This window comes from Dermacentor andersoni, chromosome 1, assembly GCF_023375885.2.
Source record: "Dermacentor andersoni chromosome 1, qqDerAnde1_hic_scaffold, whole genome shotgun sequence".
NCBI classification, from domain to species: domain Eukaryota; kingdom Metazoa; phylum Arthropoda; class Arachnida; order Ixodida; family Ixodidae; genus Dermacentor; species Dermacentor andersoni.
Window position 1 is genome coordinate 259,168,406 of NC_092814.1, and position 20,230 is coordinate 259,188,635.

The 20,230-nt window shown below is 46.1% G+C and overlaps 1 long non-coding RNA gene across 1 annotated transcript; it reads left to right on the top strand.

Moving 5' to 3' along the window:
- The first annotated feature begins 86 nt into the window (after window positions 1-86).
- On the top strand, window positions 87-18,373 carry LOC140213245 (uncharacterized). Its single transcript, XR_011890193.1, has 2 exons — window positions 87-309; window positions 16,402-18,373. It is a non-coding gene; the product is annotated as an uncharacterized lncRNA (long non-coding RNA).
- Window positions 18,374-20,230: the final 1,857 nt, after the last annotated feature.

Here is a 20,230-nt window from a genome sequence, read left to right on the forward strand (position 1 = left end):
CTGTTTCAACATTCTTTAAAGTAACTCTAACATTCTAGGGCTCTAAGCGCCATCTGTTTCCGGTAGTCAAAATGTGTCATGGCGGCTTCCTGTCAATTGGATGTGAGCATGGACGTGAGCGTAACCACGACCTACTGTACAGCAGGTCGTGAGCGTAACATGGGAGCTTCAATGGTACATCTAAGCTTTCTTGGTTATCCCAAGCTGTTCCTTATCCTTCCGCGTAATAACTCTTTCTTGTACCCAATAGAATACCGAATAGAGATCGTATAGAAGCTCAGAGGCTGCACCTGTCATTCACATAGACAGGTAAGGTAGCTGTTTGCGGTAACACTGAACTTAGTGTCACACATTACTTCCCCCCCTCTCCTTTGGCTTCTGGATTGGATTGGCGCGGCTTGCTACGTGCTTGCGCGCGCTTTTCCGAGCGCAGATTGATGTGCGCCTGGTTTCTGCACTAGGTATTTACACCATCACTTTTCCGAGCGCAGATTGGTGTGCGTCTGGTTTTTGCACTAGGCTCTTATACGATCACTTGTCGCTGCTTTCCTTTTCTCTGGTTTGATTCGGCGCGGCTAGGTGCAGGCGCGCATATTTGGTGTGCGCCTGTTTTCTTGCGCTGGTCTTTGAACACATCGCTCGCTGCTCGCGCTTATATGTAAGAAAACACTGCGCCGCTGCCGTACCGTGTACGTAAGCGAGCAGCAATGCCGGGAAACATTCATACAAAAGCAAAGGGTCAGAACACTGCGCTTTGTTTTTCATTACTTTGTCATGTACCTTCACACTGGGTAGCGCCGAGCGATCGCTTCTAACAAACGCAGAAATGAGTCTTTGCAGCGCGTGTGGCCATTAATTGACTACACAACACAGCCATGTGAGGTGCGACTCCAGGCGGAGAGGAGGTGGCGCTTCACTTTCTGCATGCCAATAACTTTCCATTTTTTGCGTGTGAACGCCCGTGATCGGGTCCACAAATTTCATGCTGTCTGGTTTAGTTTCCCATTGCAGATTGAGGCTCACTCCGTTAGCATCCACTAAGTTCGGGATGCAGTTGAATGCGGCCCATTCATCACTGTGGATGGTGGTCCCCGGTTCAACGTTGGCTGCAATAATGGGGCCTAGCGTCGCCGCGTCTCGTCTGTCGACCTTGAATAGTCGGAACTGCCCGGTGGTCACGCAGGTCATGCCGAATACCGATGGTCCAAGGTCTGCAATGCCGCCGTGATTTTGCCGGCTCGGCGGAACCTTGTCACCCGTCATCAGGCGGCCCCGATTGTGTTTTCGCTTGCCGCGAAGGAGGCATTCATCAATTTCCGCAATCCTTCGGGGCCATCGAGTGGGTGTCGCGCCAGCAGCTCGTCCCGCACGACTTCACGAGCTATCAAGGGCGTTCACACGCAAAAACTAGCAAGTTAATAAACTGAAGCGCCACCTCCTCTCCGCCGGCTGCAGGGTAACTGCACCGCTGCTGGAGTCGCACCTCACATGGCTGTGGTGGGAGTCAATTAATGGCCACACGCGCTGCAAAGACTCATTTCTGCGTTTTTAGAAGCGATCGCTCGGTGCTACTCAGTGGTAAGGTACATGACAAAGTAATGGAACACAAGGCGCAGTTTTCTGGCGCGCTTACGTACACGGTACGCCCGCGGCGCAGCACTTCCCTATATATAAGCGCGAGCAGCGAGCGATGTGTTCGAAGACCAGCGCAAAAAAAAAGCAGGCGCACACCAAGTATGTGCGCCTGCACCAAGCCGCACCGAATCAAGCCAGAGAAAAGGAAAGCAGCGACAAGCGATCGTAAAAAAGCGCAGTGCACAAACCAGACGCACACCAATCTGCGCTCGAAAAAGCGACTGTATAAAAGCCTAGTGCAGAAACCAGGCGCACATCAATCTGCGCTCAGAAAAGCGCGCGTAAGCGCGTAGCGAGCCGCGCGAATCCAATCCAGAAGCCAAAGGAGGGGGGGGGTAGTAATGTGTGACACTAAGTTCAGTGTTACCGCTGTTTTGCGACCACTTTCAACTCATTTGGGGCGTACATATTTTTTTGTGTTATTTATGCATGATTAGGCATCATTTTTCACGCCGCCTGAAGTCCTCGCTAAAAGTACGCTTTAAATGCTCTGCACGCCTTAAATTGACACCCATCTGTAACGTGTTTGAGCCGTTATTTATAGCCCATATATTGCGGACTACGATTTTAACCTTATGCGCACTACCGCCCCTTTGTTCTGTTGCGCGCGCGATATCAGTGTTTTTAGATCCAGAAGGCTGCTTCCGCATGAAAAAAGAGACTCGCCGTGTTAGATTGTACACATGGAGAGCGAACGCTGCGACACGCTCTTTAAATTGGCCGACTGTTGCAAGCGCTGGCATCATTGCCGTCGCCGAAGTATATATACAGGCACACTATAATAGAGACATACGTATTTACAGTGCCAAATGAACAATTTTCGTCCCTTGGCGCTCTCCTGCTTGGCCTGACAGGCAGAGGTCACGCAGTGCGTTGCAGTGAAAGCGCATGAACATACAGCGAAATCTACGCGAACGTTTTTATAGACAAATGCTCGAAGATTTCTATCACCAGCTGCCACTTGAAAGTGCGTTTAGCTAGCAAGCCAGCACTAGTGTCTGCGCTTTCAAGCATACACTTGATAATACGAAGATAATGAGACAAAGTGTACACATATGAATGACAGATTCAATATTTCTTGACACTCGTAAATCCTCAAACCTGCCGGTTCTTGGTTAGTGCGTGAAAAAGTGGAATTTTGTGTTGTTTGAAAGCAGACATTGGTTCATCCAAACGTGGCTTTGCGTAGGCCGTCGCATTGTATGAATGAATTATCAAATGCATGGGCATTGAAGCAATGAAGCGATGTAGCTGAAAAATGCACCTTTGTTCTCTTTTCACTTTGCCTCATGCTATTCTGTCTCAAGTTTAGCCAATGTCAAAGCAGCAATTTCGACTGGCACAGCAACGCTCATTTGAATGGCATCTGTCAATGTCGTAAGTTGTCATTGCTCCTTTCAGCACATATGTTACATGGCCTTTGACATCTTCATCATCACCATCAGCCTGGTTACGCCCACTGCAGGGCAAAGGCCTCTCCCATACTTCTCCAACAACCCCGGTCATGTACTAATTGTGGCCATGCCATCCCTGCAACCTTCTTAATCTCATCCACCCACCTAACTTTCTGCCGCCCCCTGCTACGCTTCCCTTCCCTTGGAATCCAGTCCGTAACCCTTGATTACCATCGGTTATCTTCCCTCCTCATTACATGTCCTGCCCATGCCCATTTCTTTTTCTTGATTTCAACTAAGATGTCATTAACTCGCATTTGTTCCCTCACCCATTCTGCTCTTTTCTTATCCCTTAACATTATGCCCATCATTCTTCTTTCCATAGCTCGTTGCGTCGTCCTCAATTTAAGTAGAACCCTTTTCGTAAGCCTCCAGGTTTCTGCCCCGTACGTGAGTACTGGTAAGACACAGCTGTTATACACTTTTCTCTTGAGGGATAATGGCAAACTGCTGTTCATGATCTGAGAATGTCTGCCAAACGCATCCCAGCCCATTCTTATTCTTCTGATTATTTCAGTCTCATGATCCGGATCCGCGATCACTACCTGCCCTAAGTAGATTTATTCCCTTACCACTTCCAGCACCTCGCAACCTATCGTAAACTGCTGTTCTCTACCGAGACTGTTAAACATTAGTTTTCTGCAGACTAATTTTTAGACCCACCCTTCTGCTCTGCCTCTCCAGATCAGTGAGCATGCATTGCAATTGGTCCCCTGAGCTACTAAGCAAGGCAATATCATCAGCGAATCGCAAGTTACTAAAGTATTCTCCATTAACTCTTATCCCCGATTCTTCCCAATCCAGGTCTTTGTATACCTCCTGTAAACACGCTGTGAATAGCATTGGAGCGATTGTATCTCCCTGCCTGAATCCTTCCTTTATTGGGATTTTGTTGCTTTCTTTATGGAGGACCATGGTGGCTGTGAAGCTTTATATCTTTCAGTATTTTTACATACGGCTCGTCTACACCCTGATTCCGTAATGCCTCCATGACTGCTGAGGTTTCGACTGAATCAAACGCTTTCTCGTAATCAGTGAAAGCTATATATAACGGTTGGTTATATTCCGCACATTTCTCTATCACCTCATTGATAGTATGAATGTGGTCTATTGTTGAGTAGCCTTTACGGAATCCTGCCTGGTCCTTTGGTTGACAGAAGTCTAAGGTGTTCCTGATTCTATTTGCGATTACCTTAGTAAATACTTTGTAGGCAACGGACAGTAAGCTTATCGGTCTATAATTTTTCAAGTCTTTGGCGTCCCATTCCTTATGGATTAGGATTATGTTAGCGTTCTTCCAAGATTCCGGTACGCTCGAGGTCATGAGGCATTGCGTATACAGGGTGGCCAGTTTTTCTAGAACAATCTGCCCACCATCCTTCAACAAATCTGCTGTTACGTAATCCACCCCAGCTGCCTTCCCCCTTTGCATAGCTCCCAAGGCTTTACTTCTTCCGGCGTTACTTGTGGGATTTCAAATTCCTCTAGACTATTCTCTCGTCCATTATTGTTGTGGGTGCCACTAGTACTGCATAAATTTCTATAGAACTCCTCTGCCACTTGAACTATCTCATCCATATTAGTAATGATATTGCTGGCTTCGTCTCTTAACGCATACATCTGATTCTTGCCTGTTCCTAGTTTCTTCACTGCTTTTAGGCTTCCTCCATTCCTGAGAGCATGTTCAATCCTATCCATATTATACTTCCTTATGTCAGCTGTCTTATGCTTGTTGATTAACTTCGAAAGTTCCGCCAGTTCTATTCCAGCTGTAGGGTTAGAGGCTTTCATACATTGACGTTTCTTGATCAGATCTTTCGTCTCCTGCGATAGCTTACTGGTATACTATCTAATGGAGTTACCACCAGCTTCTATTGCACACTCCTTAATGATGCCCACAAGATTGTCGTTCATTGCTTCAACACTAAGGTCCTCTTCCTGAGTCAAAGCCGAATGCCTGTTCTGTAGCTTGATCCGGAATTCCTCGATTTTCCCTCTTATCGCTAACTCATTCATCGGCTTCTTATGTACCAGCTTCTTCCATTCCCTCCTCAAGTCTAGGCTAATTCGAGTTCTTACCATCCTATGGTCACTGCAGCGCACATTGCCGAGCACGTCCACATCTTGTATGATGCCAGTGTTCGCGCAGAGTATAAAGTCTATCTCATTTCTAGTCTCATCATTCTGGCTTCTCCACGTGCACTTTCATCTGTCCCGCTTGCAGAAGAAGGTGTTAATTATCCGCATATTATTCTGTTCTGCAAAGTCTACTAGTAACTCTCCCCTGCTATTTTTAGTGTCTATGCCATATTCCCCCACTGACTTGTCTCCAGCCTGCTTCTTGCCTACCTTGGCATTGAAGTCGCCCATCAGTATAGTGTATTTTGTTTTGACTTTACCCATCGCCGATTCCACGTCTTCATAGAAGCTTTCGACTTCCTGGTCATCATGACTGGATGTAGGGGCGTAGACCTGTACGACCTTCAATTTGTACCTCTTATTAAGTGTCGCAACGAGACCTGCCACCCTCTCGTTAATGCTATAGAAGTCGTCTACGTTACCAGCTATATTCTTATTAATCAGGAATCCGAAAACATCTTCAGTACGACCTAAATGTGTTTCACAGCTGTGATTGCCTCAGTGTGTATAGAAGCAACGAAGTGATGCCAAATACTTTTGCAGAATAACTGAAATGTGGGCAAGTTCATTCGGATTCATGATTATGGCAGATTTGAACCCAACACTACACAGGCTGGCGTTTCGGGTAGTCGAGACAAGATTCTTATTAAAACCCCTTTGAGATTTGGCAAACTGTTATCTAGGTGGGATAAAGTAATTGTGATTCAGAATGGTAGCCTCAACATTGAGCACAAGGCAAGAGGTGAGTTTCTTATTGTGATTATTTTCTACAAGCATGCACATTAGCCTTACAGTAGTACGAGCATCTTTGTAGCGCATCTTTCCCTGTATAAAAAGGGTCATGTTGCTTACTGCTTAGTTGGTGTTATGCATTGTCCACTTTTATGGTGTTGATGCCCAGGATCTCTACAAAACGGAACTTCTTTGGTACAGTCTTGTGGCTGCTTGTGTTCTCCCTTAGCCAGAGACATAAAGGGGGGTTCACGGTCACTGACCAAGTCTGATGTATAACCCGACGTTTCAGAACTGCATACGGGTTTCTTGTTCACTGAGTTGGACAGGAAATTGTTGTCACTTATGTAGCCAGCACGTGACGTAACGAACATGCATAAATGGCAGGCATAGTCCCTGGTGTCCGGTTCATCGTAGCTGGCGTCGATTGAATGATTAGCGATTCTAGCAGCCGCCGGGATGACATGTTCTTTTCTTTGGCAGCAACAGTGGCATTGTCCCAGTCAATCTTGTGACTATGTTCCTACGCATGCTCGGCAAATAATAGTCGTGTGACTATTATTTCTTAGATCACATTTTTTTTTTCGTTTCCATGCCTGACCAGACGAACTTTCGTCAAACCCTTGATTATGCAGCCAGAGGCAGTGGCACTGGTTGTGTCCTGTTTGAGATGAATGGTCCTTTTGTCCGTCTCTGTCCACTATGACCTGGGCTTATCTCCTGGCTGCTGAAGTGTGCCTGCATTTTCCAGGTCAACTACTCGGACATTAATGTCTAGATACAAATTGGGTAGATCTTGCATGCCATGCCCAACATCAGAGTAAGTTTTCTGTTTCTGCCAGCACTTTTGCTCATGCACTTTCATTTTCCTCCGGTCCGGGAGTTGTGGAAAGAAGCTGTCTGCAGTAGCTGGAAGTGTAGTCCTAAGCCTTCGGCTCGTAAGCATTTGCACTAATGAGGAGCTATTTTTCATAAAGCTCAGTCTATAATCGTGTCTTGTAGGCATCACCTGACATCTCAAGGGAGTTCTTGGATAAGTTTACAGTGGCTTCTGTGAGATCACTGCGCTGTCGGTAGTGTGGACTGCATGCCATTTGTTGGAATTCTTATGAATTCTGCGAACAGTGAGCTGTGCCCTTTTGCAAGCTACAGTTTGTTGCGGTTCACGGCCACTACACTATTGCACGCCTTGTGAAAACAATGAGGCATTGAGTCACAACCACAGGTCCTGTCAAACTAGCCAGTACTAGCTCAGGATACCCTTACTAGTATTTTGTTATGATGAGCCACCGCACCCCTCCAATAGAAAATATGTCCATGGTGAACTTCTGTAACAGCTTTTCTCAGAATCCTAGTTGCAGGAGTGTCACCCTTCTCTTAGCCCTGTGGTGCTAGCATGCATGACATGACTTGAAGACATTTGCTGTTTGTATGTATTTATGATGCTGTACTTTGTCGTCTTGCTAGGCATTTATTGATTCCAAAGTGGCCTTCAAGTGAGAAGTGCTGGGTGGGTAAGCTCCTGTAGCTTTTTGGGCGCTATGGTTTTGTTGCCACAATATCAACATGTCTTGGACTACATCGTCCTTGTGAAGCCAGAATTTTTTCAGACTTTGCAACACCTTGTCCAGCTCTTTCAAGTGAAGATGCAAAGTTGGCAGCAGCATTAATCTAGTACTTGTTCTTTCTTCAGTTCTTGTAAAGAAGATGGGGAGAGGCAGCATGCATAGCCTTCAATCTTGGTAGACCCTTCTGGTGCCTGTTATTCTCCTTCACATGAGAACTTTACAGTGTATCAGCTGCGGGAAAGTCTTTGCCTAAGATGTACATTATGCCTCATAATGTATCAATCATGTGTGCATTTTATGATTTGGGAAACAGATTGTTGCCCCATTTATAGAATTTATATCAAGCTTGCAAGAAAGAAAGCACTTTTTCTATATCTAGGCATAGCCAGGCATTCTGTCTCTGCAAAATATCTTGAGGCGTATCTAGTAACATGTTGCCCATCGTCTTGCTTTTGGCTGAGCACTGCAACTAGACCACAGCACAAAGCATCAGCTGTGATTAGCAGCTGGTTTCTCATTTTGAGGAGCACCAGCCAAGCACTGGATCTGAAGAAAGTATTTCTTTCCATTTTTGAGAATTCTTGATCCTGTGTAGGTTCCAGATAAACCATGGTTTGAAAACAGCATGCTGGACAATGGGTGTAGTGTTTGTCATGTTAGGAGCGAATAAACCTAGATAGGTGGTCATGCCCATTAGCAGCTGTAGTTCTGGAGGATGGTCTTGGCATGTCTGTGACAGCTTTGAGCTTGTTTTCGTTCATGATATGCCCCAAGTAGGATATTATTGTGATGCCAAACTTACGTTTCTCTTTGTTGATGGCAGCTCTTGCACAGTGGGTGCCCTCAAATGTACTGCAGAGTTTGCTGTGTTGCTGTTTAGTTGAGCATCAACTGATAGCCTCGACAATATGACAAGCAACACACGTAAGTTCTGGATGAATATCATTCATATACCATTGTATTTGATCTGGGGCACGCCAGATACCAAATCGCATGAGCAGTTAAAGTGAAACCAATAGAATGGTGCTGTAAAGGTGGTCAAGAACCTTCCGTCATTTCTCAGGGATTTGCCAAAACCCTAAATTTGGGCATCAATTTTTCATACACCAAGTTGTGACTCGTAGTATCTGAAGGGTATGCTCTACTGCAGGAATTGGATATGATGCTCATAGAACTTGCTTGTTCAGTTTTTGTGTAATCCATAAAAGTGTGGAGTGCTACTGATGGCTTCGTCACCACTACCATAAGCGTGCACCAAGGAGTCGGCTCTGTCATAGCTGTCGTAAAACCAATCTTAAACCTGGAGAAATTTGGCTTTCGTCTTCTATAAAAGTAGCCATACAAAACAGTGAAATATTAGTCCAAAGGACGCAGGCTTGAGTTTCAACATTGTCGTGCAAGCTGCGCAAAGTATTTGAGGATGCGGCTTTGAATCTCCTTAACCATTAACATTCTCAATCTGTAAGCGCTCGACTTCACCTTCACAATCACCTCTGTGACCTATTTAGCAAATTTATTTGAAAATAGCAGCATTCTGCCTGATGCACGAGATGGAAATTGATGTTGTGCTAGTCGCCTTATACAGTGACCACAGTAACTTGGAGATCACCACCTTCTTGAAATGTCACGAACCACATTGTTTTCAGGTTAATACAAGAAATCGTGTCTAATAATCATCTGTGACAAAAAGAAATAACTGATGCCCGTGGCAAGGTGCCATTCAAGTCGTTGAGTTCCTCCGGGAGGTAGGGGGTGATACGAGTGAGAACCCTCAAAAGCCGATTATGGCCTTAGCCAAGCAGCCCCAGGTGACATAGTAAAGCTTTTTGGGCACGATGTCATTAGGCACCACCCTATGTAATTTATTTGCTTCCACAACCCCTGCATGGCTCACGAGTGTCTGGTGGTAAATTTCTGAAGCCACATCAACCTCAATGTAGCATTCCTAGTTCCGAATACTTCAATCTGCATGCCACTATGTATGGCAGGTGTTACTGGGAAGGAGACTGACGAACAGCTACACATAGATAAAAACTCTCTAAAGGCTGTTATTGCAAAAACACTGCCCAACATCAACACACGCTATATGATACAAGAATGTTGCTACTATCAAAGATTAATTCAGTCAGTAATTGAAGATGGTTTTACTCAATAGCCTTATAAAAAATGGTAAAAGAAAGCTAATAAATTTGGAACTCATGTTTCAAATCTTGTCTGGAAAAAAAATCATTATGTCTTCAAATATCTCACGCAGCCGCTAATCCTGTTCTACTTCTTCATCACCATCAGGTATGCTAGAGAAGTCTTTCTCGTCATTGGGCTCCAAAATGTAGTTGAGCAAAAGGAGTAGACCTAGGTGGCTGACAGGATGGCTCTTCTTTAAGTGTGGTGCATAGAAGAAAAAAGCATGCAATCATCTTCAACACTGTAATGAGCATTAACTGTTAGGGATGAAACATGAAAAACCCCAAGGAAAACATTTAGGTTTGGTGGAAATGTAGAAAATACACAGAGACTAAAGACAGTGAAGGAAAATGAAAAATGTTTGTGTAAGCTTCTTCAGCAGTGCGTTTGTTGCCTGTAGACAACACCAGGTAGAACTTGGAAAGCGACCTTCACCCTGAGTTGACGTCAATTCTGCGTGCAATTTGTGCATATTGACACAAAGATGTGGGGCTCCTGCACCGCAGAACAGCGCGCGCAAAGGTCGGCGCTATGAAACACGAAGTGTGTAAGCTGCACGCTCTTGTTCTGGCCCCCTATTAAAGAAAAGTGTATATTTTGCAAGACTCCGTCTCCAATCTGCGTTACATTTTTCTGGTGGAGGTGCGGGGTACGTGCTACCACTCCCAGATCGAACACCGTCTACAAACCTAGTACGAAGTCCGGTCAAGCTGACTACTGTGCAGGTATGGACAAGCTGCCGACTTCAAGGACTGCCGCCTGAGCACGAGCCTCTACGCAGTCAAGTAAGAAGGACGAATACATCGGTTCCATCTTCCTCGACCACGCCGACCGAGTTCGTCCTCAACCAGCCACGAATCCCCACGTCCTTCCATGGGGACACCTTTGAGGATGTAGAGGACTGGCTCGATCACGTTGAGCGTGTTGTAGAATTCAACAGCTGGACTCCAGAGCGCAAGCTACGCAACGCCTACTTTGCCCTCAAGGACTATGTGTGGACGTGGTTTGAGAATCGTGAGGCGGGGCCCTATCGACATGGGACGAATTCCGACAACAGCTAATCGGCACATACGCCAGCTTCGATCACAAGGAGCGAGCTGAATCTGCAATTCAGGCGAGAGTACAGAGGCCGAACGAAAGCGTCGCAATGTTTCTCGAAGATATATGCCGACTTTTCCGACGTGCGGATCTATCCATGCCGGAAAAAGAGAAGCTCAGGAACTTGATGCGCAGTGTCAAGCAAGAGTTATTCGGTGCCCTAATATGCAACCCACCAAAGACTGTTGCAGAGTTTCTCGCGGAAGCCGTATCAATGGAAAAGGCACTGTAGCAGCGAACAAGGCAGAACCGCGACGTGTCGACCCTATCGCGTGACTCTCTCGCTATACCCCTGGACAATACCGACGTCTTGCGGGAGCTCATTAGGTTTATCGTTCGAGAGTAGCTTCAAAATCTTCAGGTGGCTCCAGCATCGGTACAGCAGCTCGATCTGGCTGAGGTCGTCCGGGAGGAAATCAGGCAGGCAGTCCAAGTCCCAGAGTGAAGCGAGACACCACAGCACGAGGTACGGCAGCCACAACCTCGCATGTCGTATGCGGAAGCAACGTGAAGTTCGTATTTTTCGCGATGTGAGCGACGTCCCGGACTTTCATGGTGTGCACGCCGTTGAACAAGCAACTGGCGACTTCAGGCCTCGCCGCACGCCATTCATGGCTGAAACACGACCACCCCGCAAGAGCGACGTATGGCGCACCGCAGACCGGAGGCCCTTGTGTTTTCATTGTGATGAAGCTGATCACCTCTACAGGGCGTGTCCTTACCGTCGAGCTGGGCTCCTTGGATTTTCACTGAATGCACCGTGCCCGCGCAATGGTGAACGCCCCCTGGAGTTTGAAGCATACCTCACAGAGGCCAGGACCTTGTTTGCTCCACAATTCCTTAAACCCCAGTCACCGTCACCCGCCCGAAACCGGTCTTCCAGCCCCCTCTTCACACCGAGAGCAACGAGGTGTCGCTCACCCAGCCCTGCCTCCCAGGAAAACTGAGTCCAGCGACCTGCACAGGTGAGGTTGCTGACATTGCGAACGCTGAAGATCCTCCACTACGACGACCGTGATGTGACGTAATTGAGATGCAGAGAAAGCAGTGTAGTTCTGTGTCAGTATCCTGCGACGTACGAGTTACCATAGATGACCACAAAGTCACGGCGTTAATCGACATGGGTGCAGACACGTCTGTTATGAGCCAGAATCTCGCGTGTATGCTGAACAAAGTTTCGACGCACTGGACCGGAACTCAGATTCGTACTGCAGGAGGGCATCTCATAACTCCAATGGGTCGGTGCACGGCACGAGTCAACATTCGGGGCTTCACGTCCATCGGCGACTTCGTCATTCTTCCTGAATGTTCAAAGGACCTTATACTCGGCATGGATTTCCTTGAGGCGAACAGTGCCATCATCGACCTGCAAGAGTCTAGAGTCAGCTTCACTACTACGCAAGCCATAGCGAACAGTAATGACAACGACCATGACATCGCGCTTCGCGTAACTGACGATCACATCACGTTGCCACCCAAGAGTAGCGTGCTTACCCTTGTCCGATGCGACATGGAGGACGCCGCCGAAGGAATTGCTGAGGCAAACATGCCCCTGCTTCTTGAGCGCCACATTTGTATAGCCAGAGGGCTGCTTCAGGTGCAAAACAAATGTTCAGTCGTTTTGCTAACAAACTTTAGCAACAAGTATCGGCATGTACCGCGAGGAACGAAATGGCTGAACTGAGCTCATTTCTTCACGAAATCACTAACGTTACTGACATTGCCACATTGGAAACCGCATCGTCTCAGCAATCTGGGTTACCCAGCCTAAAAGAACGGTTTCACGTTAACGCCGCTCTGCCAGACCATCAGAAAGACCGTCTACTGAGTCTTGTGAATAAATTTGCGGACTGTTTTTCAACGTCATCCAAAGTGCGGCGCACGTCCATCACAAAGCACCACATTATTACAGACGAGTCTGCACGTCCTGTCCGTCAGCATCCTTACAGAGGGTCTCCAGTGGAAAGGGAAGCGATCAAGCATCAGGTGAAAGAGATGCTCCAAGACGACGTGATCCAGCCATCCACCAGCCCGTGGGCCTCCCCTGCAGTGTTAGTCAGAAAGAAAGACAACACACTACGCTTCTGTGTAGATTACAGAAAGTTGAACCGTGTCACCAAGCGTGATGTTTATTCATTGCCACGCATCGACGACGCAATGGATCGTCTACAACATGCCAAGTTTTTTTCTTTGTTGGATCTTAAATCAGGATATTGGCAAATCGAAGTTGATGAATAGGATCGTGAATAAACAGCATTTGTGACACCTGATGGGCTTTATGAGTTCAGAGTTCTCCCCTTCGGTCTCTGTTCCGCACCTGCCACCTTTCATACCACCAGCATACCGTGCTTGCTGAACTCAAATGGCAAACCTGCCTCGTATACTTGGACGATGTCGTCGTGTTCTCGAGCACGTTTGACGAACATCTCGCATGACTCGAGAGTGTCCTCACTGCGATCCATACTGCCGGCCTCACCATCAAGCCTGAGAAATGCTACTTCGGGTTCCAAGAGCTCAAATTTTTTCGCCATGTCGTTGGTCCTCAAGGCGTCCGACCAGACCCCGACAAGTTAGCTGCCGTCGCTGAGTTTTCACCACCCACAGACAAGAAGGCTGTCCAACGCTTCCTTAGTTTGTGCGCATATTATGGGCGCTTCGTCAAGGGCTTCTCGAGAATTGCTGAGCCTCTGAAAGGGCTTACATGCGACGATGCGCCTTTCATTTGGGCGGATGAGCAGCAGCAGTCTTTCAATGAATTGCGCATTTGCAAGAGGCCCCGATACTTGCTCATTTCGACGAAGACGCTGACACTGAAATCCATACCGACTCCAGCAATGCGAGTCTCGGCACTTGTGCAGTGGCTAGCTGGTGCGGAACGCACCGTTGCTTATGCAAGCCGCATTCTCACCAAGGCTGAGAAAAACTATTCAACTACTGAAAAGGAATGCTTAGCGATTGTGTGGGCAATTGGCAAATTCTGACCCTACTTGTACGGTAGACCCTTTAACGCTGTCAGCGATCAACCACGCCCTGTGCTGGCTTGCCAACCTCAAGGATCCTTCAGGCAGACTAGCCCATTGGAGCCTGCGCTTACAAGAGTATGATATTACAATTGTCTACTGATCTGGCAGGAAGCACAGTGACGCCGACTGTTTGTCACGTGCACCACTCGCCACGACCTCATTGGACCCTGGCCATGACTTGCCATTTGTTGGCGTTATCGACGCCATAAAGATGGCTGAGCACCAGCGCGCTGACACTGAGCTGCTGCCGCGGATCGAACACCTCCAAGGAGTTGAAGGTGTTTTACCCCGCTCGCTCATGCGTGGCTTATCATCATACTACTTGCACAACAACGTCCTTTACAGGAAAAACTGCGGAAGCGGCCCAATACGTACCTCCTTGTCGTGCCATCGGCACTACACCACGACATTTTGCAAGCCTGCCATGATGAGCCATGCGCGGGACACCTGGGATTCGCCAAGACTTTAGGCAAGGGTACGAGAGAAGTATTACTGGCCCCGGCTTTATTCTTCTGTGCAACTGTACATGAAGACCTGCCACGACTGTCAGCACCGCAAGACAGCACCAGTTAAACCGACTGGCTTTCTCCATCCTGTGGACCTTCCTCAAGCACCATTCCAACAAATAGGAATGGATCTACTTGGGCCGTTCCCAGTGACCTCTTCATGCAACAGATGGATAGTTGTTGCTACCGACTACTTAACCCGGTACGCCGAAACTGAAGCTATTCCGCAAGCAAATTCATATGAAGTGGCCAAGTTCTTTGTACGCCACATCGTCCTACGACATGGTGCACCGTCTGTTCTCATCACCGAACGCGGTACAGCATTTACAGTGGAACTTATGCAGGATGTTCTCCAGCTGACGCATAGCTCTCACCACAAGAGCACTGCATATCACCAATGGATTAACGGAACGTCTGAACAGAACGCTGGCTGATTTGTTCTCCATTTATGTCGACGTAGAGCACAAGACGTGGGACGCGATCTTACCCTATGTGACTTTCGTGTATAACACTGCTGTACAGGAGACTACACAGTTTACGCCGTTCGAACTTGTATACGGGCGCCACGTCAGGTCAACACTTGACGCCATGCTACCACTGGCTGATAATAGCCCTGACACCCTTCGACACAACTAGGGTCGACGCGACATCCATTACAATACCGGCGGCTGCGTGTGGGTCTGGACGCCTGTCCGCCGCCGTGGACTCTCAAAAAAGTCGATACGCCAGTATTTTGGTCCCTACAAGGTTACACGCCGCCTCAGTGACATTTCTGTTCCCTGTTCCCCTGTTCACTCTGTCGTCGTCCTCTCGCTGAAGTTGTTCACGTAGTGCGCATGAAACCATACTATGCGCATACGTGAATGCCGAGATGCACCTGAGGAGCTCCATTTCTTATGTCGCTGAAATAACTTTTTGACTCGACCGAGACGGTCGCTTTTCTCATGGGAGGCAATTGACACAAAAATGTGGGGCTCCTGCACCGCAGGACGGTGCGCGCAAAGGTCGGTGCCACTAAAGACGATGAAGTGCGTAAGCTGCACGCTCTTGTTCTGGCCCGCCATTAAAGAGAAGCGTATATTCTGCAAGACTCCGTCTCCAATCTACGTTACCATATAGTCCTTGTCGGGTGTACAATTAGACTTTATATTGCATGTTTTACATATTACTCATCTGATGTCTTAGCAGCATAGGTTTTTCCTCTGCCTTTCTTGTAAAAAAATGTTTGGGAAGTGTGCAAGTGCATCTACTTTGATTTTTTTTGTGCATGGCACATATGCTGTTGGCCTGGAACTGATTCACAATATTAACAGCCGTAGCGTTCAGGGCCCCATGTCGCTGAAAATCCAGCAGTGGTGTTGGCGACCTTTTTCATGAGAAAATTAATCCCAAACCATGCATCCCGATTCATGCAGGCCCTCCACGTGGCATATAGGCGTTACTGAACGAATTAAAATTCTCAAAGTAGAATGTGTGAAAACATGATAGCGTTGGATTGTGATTTGAATATGCGAGAAAACATAATTCTGTTGTGCAGAAACTCAAACACAAACCCCTTTTCCAGCTGCCATTTCAGGTCTGTCTTAGGAATGGCACGCCCCAGAAAGCTCGCCTTCGTGCATAGCGTTTGCCACCAGCATTTCCAGGAAAACATTACAGAAGCATAAGCTGCAGCTGCCCGGAAGCGTGAGAAGCAGCCAGGGATCTTTTAATGCTATCGTGTTCCACTCTTAAAGGCTCAGCTTAAGTGTCCTCCAACCTTTTTTTTTTTTTCGCTGTTTGGGGACTGCCTTCTTGAAGGTGTTGCTTCGTTTCCTTTCTGCTGTAGGGCGAATGTAATATCTGCTTTGAACAACGGCAAAGCCACATTTTGATTGCACTTGATGCTGGCTGCACTAGCGCAGCATCTCTCCTGAACACTATCCAACAGTTCACTATGATGTTATCACTGAAATAGAATACACAAGACACCTTCGTGTACCACTTCATCTACCTCGAAGTAATATGCCATAGCTCTATGATCATATCCTTAACATCCACTACTTTCTTGGATTCATTTCAGATAGCTGGAATGTACAGACTAAAAAAGCTCGGAAGCGCTTGCGCTCTTTGGAGAATTTTGTATGAGCATTTTCAGGCTGTTCTGGTGACACTAAAAAATACTGGCTCTCCTGTAATCGAGAGTGGATGTAAGCATGAAATGGCTGCCAACAAAGCAGATTAATTGTAGATGACACTAGCCACAATCTTAAAATGGGTGTAGCGTACATTCGAAACGGCACACCCCACCCCACCGCACCACGCAACTGTACACTGGTCCATATGGAAGCAAGTTTCCTGTCAAAGACAGAACCCCATTGCAAGTCTCGTCTCGGTCCACCAGATGCGCCGTGGACCTCGCGGACTGCTGGCATTGAAAAGAGCACAAGCAACTGTGTCTCAGTGCCAAAAAATGACAACCAAGTGTACAGTGCCTTGTATCTGCCTCTGAATGTCGCTATTAGAAGTGACAAATAAAACTTCAGCGTACTAGAAGTTACAGCTTGAGTGATATTGTGAGAAAATATTTAGAACTCAGAAGCAATATTTTTTGTAACATGTTTGGGAAGTAACTAGCATATGTATTGCAGTCTTGACTGTTTGCCCGGATGAGCTGGTTTGAGTGACAGGATAATGACTCTGGCTTTTGGTTCATTGAAGGTGGCTGACAACAGGAGCTGAAAGCATTTCATGCTTAAAATGTCTGCAGCAGCGGCACTGTTTGATTAGTCAAGGACCCCATTTCATGGCCCTCATCGAACACTGTTTCTGCCTTTGTAACGCTTCCTAGAATTTATCCTTCAAATTCTTATGTGAAAGAACCATGCATCAATTTTGGCGTATTTCTCAAACTGTACGAGCAGAATTGCTGCTGATTTCATAAATACAACCTATAAATCAATACAGCAGAATTGTTAGTTTAAATATGTAATCCAAATCAAGGAGCCATTCTCAAGACGATGTACCCGCTGGCACTGATGCGTGGCATTCCTGGCGTTGGTGAAATCTTTATTCTACATGATAAAGCATGAAACATTCACACGTGCTCTTCTTTCCTTCTTTTTTGAGCTTTGCTGTTTCAAGGAGCTTTGCCCTTTAAGTGGCAGCAGCCTGATTGACATCGCTTCTGACTCACATATTTAACATTTTTGCACAGATTGGTCAAGGAGTAGCCAGATTTTGAGAGGTACATCTTTAGCAGAGTCTATAGGTGCTGGCTTTTGGTGTGGAGAGACAAGCAGCTTCATAGCATCCCTCCTGTCTCTTGTCATTGTGTCAGCAAACTGAAATGAAAACTCTCGAAACAGTATATTTGCTAATGAGGAATCTTTGCAAGGCACATTGTGAAGCGCATGCCAATGAATTGCTTCAACCTTTTACATTAAACAAATTATGCCATGTGCTGTCGAGAGGCAAATAAAGCTGTTCGCTTTAAAAATTAGCAATAATATCCGCAGTTTGTGAAGTGATTGAGATATTGTTACCCAGTACCTTCAACAAAGATGTTATGGGAAACAGTGCAAGGAACTAACATACTTACACTAATTGCAGGTATTTGGCGGAGTTGTATGGGAGACAAGATAGCCAACCAATTTTCCTCTAATGCATGTGAGCTTTGTCATCTTCATGGTGTAATGTAATCGTTTCAGGTAGCGGATAAAGAATGTGTGGCAACATGAAATGGCCTTTGACGACACAGGCGAGTAGTGGATGCCACACTTCAGTTCTAATTAAAGTTACATCAGCACAGAGCATGTATGCTACGACCAAGTTGGGTCCAGACTTTGGATTACTGTGTACAGTGTCACTCTCTTCTGCATTGCAGAAGATGGAAGCCAGTGTTTCTTTGCTGTTGCCATTTCAATTTAGTATATTTTCATGTTTTCATGCTCTGCAAAATACAGCCAGAGGTTGCACGGTCTTGAAATGAAGACTACTTTTTGTGTTTTCAAGATAGTTTTAGCTATAATAAACGGAATTTCCAAAAAAACAAATTTTATGTTTGGCCTGCTTTCTTTTGGGTGATCAGACATGGGACCCATTGAGGCATCATGGCTCATTCGTGCTCCATTTATGCTTGAGAGGTGTGTGCACAATGCTCCTTGCATGTTGAAAAAAAAAAAAAAATGGGGACCACCCATAATTGGTCTTGGTTTGCTTTCTTAGTCACAAGTGTTATCTGAAAATACCGTATAGCTGCTTTTTGTTACTCTTTCTGGCGGTGCATTTTAGATACATAAAAATTATGATGGACGTGCATGTTCAGTGTGATTGCAGGAACGAGAAACTTTACTGGAAGATCCTTTGCAAGAGATGCAAGTGCTTGCCCATTTCATGAAAAAAAAAAAGGCTTTGTTTTCATTGTATACAGTAAGCTAAGGGTCAGGCGGACTTGATCACAAAAGCAAAGAGAGAAATTGGTTGACAGAGAAATGCAAAGCCTGCAGACCACATCGTAACTGTCTAGCGCGTAGACAACACCTGCACGTTGGCCAACAGCATGGGAAAGAAGGGATGGAAAGATGAAAGAGATTGCCATGAAGCACACGTGGTGAAAAGGAGAATGAAGCAAGAATTGGTAGCATTTAGAAAAAAGCTAGATATTCTTGAGAAAACTGAAACATTGGACAAATAATAGCAACCTTTATCAAGTCTTACCGCCGTATTCAGCAATACATCTTGAAGCTCATGCTTGACTTGATATAAATGACGAATGGTGTGAACGTGCCCAAGATGCTCATTGCGTTGCTTATGGTGTGTTCATGACAGGCGTCATTTAAATCGAGTCAAGCATGGGCTTGAAGTTAAGATGCATTTCTGAATACGGGGGTTAGTGTTATGGCATGGTGAGGCTCTCTGGAATGAAGACTTCATGAACTAGAGAATAGATGTGCCCGTGAGAACCTACTTTTACGTTTTATCGCAGACATCTGAATCACAGGAGCAGTCTGAAGCATGTGGTAGGTTTGTGAAGAATTTCTGAGAAACCTGCATGGGTTTCTCTGTAACAGTTAGCTACAATCGGGTGTATGACTCATTTTACATTTGCTGATCACCTTGCATATTTCCGCACAATGCTTTCGTCATTACTGTTGAGATTCATTACTGTTCAGTGGTTCTTGTTTAACAAAATGGAGTCATGAGAAACGAAGGAAAAAGGGAATCTTTAGGCACTGAAAAGGCAATACAGGCATGAATGTCAAAAGAGGCACTTGTAGGCAGGATAAATGCAAGATTACCTAGTTTACATGGCCATAGTTTGTGCTTACAAAGAAGGCAGAAGAAGGATGCCAGGAAAAAATAAGCATTTCATCTGAGATTCCTCTCATTATGAAGCTGTTTACAATGATGAGAGCTAAATACAAAAAGTGTGGTCCTAATGAACGGACACGTTCTCCCAGTTGGAAGGCCGTGAGGCTTGGCCTTCCGGTCCCGACGTGGGAGCGGCCCGCTTAGTGATTAATTATCACTACTTGCAGGACCAAATAAAGTTTTCCTTCCTTCCTTCCCAGTTGCAATTCATAGTTTAAGTAAGATTTTGAGGGACTTCAATCGCACCTCAAAAAGAAGTCCATGATCAATAAACAGTGCAGGAAGCCAGTACAGCAGTTTTCATTGACAGTGAGTTGGCCCTAGGATATGATCCAGTTTGCATCTTCAATAAAATGGCTATTGATTGGCTACTATTGATCTGTACAATAAGCGCAGCACGCATACAGAACAGCACACAGTCCCATTTATGCCTTGGGCCTCACTTATACCATGTTAAAATTGTGGAAATACAAGATTCATAAAACCAGCTCTCTTTATCACCTTATCTTAGGGAGGGACTTGTCGATGTTACAGTGCAG